The 2,500-nt window shown below is 57.0% G+C and overlaps 1 pseudogene; it reads left to right on the plus strand.

Annotated features, from left to right (window-relative positions):
• Positions 1 to 2,500, plus strand: part of LOC133394354 (large subunit ribosomal RNA) — a 10,887-nt pseudogene that overhangs the window by 4,061 nt on the left and 4,326 nt on the right.

The raw sequence follows: 2,500 nt of genomic DNA on the forward strand, positions 1-2,500 counted from the left end.
AGCTGCCGCCGTTCTTCAGTGCGGCGTTCGTCTTCCTCTCGCTGTAGCTGCTGTTGTATTTCAGCTTCCTCACGATTGGAAGCAGCCCGCTGTTCTCGTTCCGTGTCCCAGTCACGCTGCAGCGTTGTTGTTATTCGACGTGCCGCCTCACAGAAGCTGCTCCAGTTGTCTTGGCTGCCCATAAGGAAGTCCTGAAGACTGTCCGGCGTGACCGGATTCGGCCCCAGTTCACCAAAGTACTCCATCCTCACTCGAGCAAACCTGGGGCATTCGAAGATGGCGTGATGGGCATTTTCCGGAACACCCGCACAGCTGCGACAGTCAGGGGATTCCGTAAAGCCGTTGATGGCCAGGTACTCTCTGAAGAACCCATGTCCAGAGAGCACCTGGGCCAAGTGGAAGGTCATCTCCCCGTGTCTCCGGCCTTGCCAAGCGCTGATGTCGCGGATTATCCGATGCGTCCACCGGGTGTATCTGGAGGTGTCGGCCTCGGCGTCCCATTGGCTCTGCCACATCGTGATGGTGCGCTGCCTCTCCTCCAACCGGATGGCTGCCTTCGTTATCGACCGACCCGGATCATTAACACGCTCGAACACTCGCGCATCCTCCTCTATCAAGAGACAGATGGGGGTCAGCCCGGCGAGGAGGGTGGCGGTCTCATACCTTACGGTACGGAAGGTGCGTGCCACCCTCCGTGCTGAGACTCGCTGAACCCTCTCCAAAAGTCGACGACACTCTCTCTTCGTCACCTCGCCATGCCAGATGGGCGCAGCATATCGGATGACCGACTCTGCGACCGAGGCCAACAGTCGCGCTTTGCTGGTCTTTGGTCCACTGTGGTTGCGCAAGAGGCGGGTAACGGCATCTGCTATCTTCCTTGCCCGAGTGGTTACCTCTCGGACATGGGGCAGCCACGATAGGTGATCGTGAAGGGTCACCCCAAGGTAACGCATCGTGCGGGAAGATGTCACCTCCACGTCCCCTACTCTTATGGTGACCTGCGTAGGGTTCTTCGTGCTGGAGATAAGCACGCACTCCGTCTTTTCCGGCGCAATCTGGAGATGATGTTGAGCCATCCAGTGAGAGACACTGGCGACCGCCTCCTCGGCTGCAGCCTTCACTGCATTTACGTCGATGCCCGGAATCAGCAGCACCAAGTCGTCAGCATACGCCACCATCTCGCAGTCCTGCGGAAGGGCGACGTCCAGAACTCCATCGTACATGGTGTTCCACAGGGTGGGGCCAAGAATCGAACCCTGTGGAACACCAGCCGTGATGGACCGAGTTACTGGGCCGTCGGATGTCTCGAAGACCAACTCTCGGTTCTCGAAGTAGCTCCTCACGATTCTTTGCAGACCAGCAGGTACTCCTTTCATCTGCAGTGCAGTGGCGATGGCCTGCCAGCTTGCCGTATTGAAGGCATTCTTGACATCCATTGACACGACCAGCAGGAACCTGTTATCCCGCCCGTTCGTGCGGCGGAATCTCATCGCGCTCTGACCAGCCTCGATCACTGTTCGAATGGCGCCAATTGTAGATCGCCCCCTCCGGAAGCCATGCTGCCTGTCTGACAGCCTCACCGCAGCAGGATCTTCCAGGTGGTTGTGAAGTCTGTTTAGAATGAGCTTCTCCAGCACTTTCCCTAAGGCATCCAGCATGCACAAAGGTCGGTATGACCCGTTGCTACCCGGTGGTTTCCCCGGCTTGGGGAGCAGTACCAACCGCTGTCGTTTCCATGGTGCTGGAAATGTAGCCGTTTCCAGACAGCTTTGGTACAACGCCTGGAAAACGTCCGTGTACGCAAGGATTGCAGCCTTGACAGCGGCGTTCGGAATTCCGTCAAGGCCCGGCGCTTTTTTGTTCGGCATGGTGCTAGCTATCAGACGGAGTTCCGGGATCGTGACTTGGGTCCATGGAGTCTGCTGGTCTGCAGGCTGTTCCTGTTCTTCCTCGGAACTGATGCTGGGCCAGTTGAAGGGCGGATGTTGCGGGAAAAGCTCTGTAACGATGCTTTCAAGCCTCGCTCTCTCCGTCTCGGGTGGGGCCCTTCCACCGCGAAGACGGGAGAGGACTACTAAGTACCCGGCTCCGAAAACGTTTTCCTCCGCAGCATCGATCAATTCCTGGAAGGCAGCCTTTTTGCTGGCACGTATAGCTCTATCCAGCTCAGCTTTAGCTGTTCTGTATTGGGCTGCAGCCAGACTTCGGTTCTGGAGATCACTTGTCTGCTGCATGCGATCTCTCGTCTGCTCGCAGTTTTGCCTAAGCAGAGCAATCAGTGGCGTCCACCAGTAAACGTCCCGATGAGGGTCGGGGAAAGACGACGTCATCCTTTGCATGGTTTTCTCGCAGGCCGATATCATTGCCGAGATCATTCCCTGGTGATTGACTGCCTTCTCTCGGAATCCCTCGCCATGTAGCGTGGCCAGGAAATTCTCTTTCGAGAACTGTTTCGTCTTAAATCGCGTGCCTGCATGTTGAAAACGCTCTCGCTGGCCCC

The sequence above is a fragment of the Anopheles gambiae genome, assembly GCF_943734735.2.
Source record: "Anopheles gambiae chromosome X unlocalized genomic scaffold, idAnoGambNW_F1_1 X_unloc_112, whole genome shotgun sequence".
Lineage (NCBI taxonomy): Eukaryota > Metazoa > Arthropoda > Insecta > Diptera > Culicidae > Anopheles > Anopheles gambiae.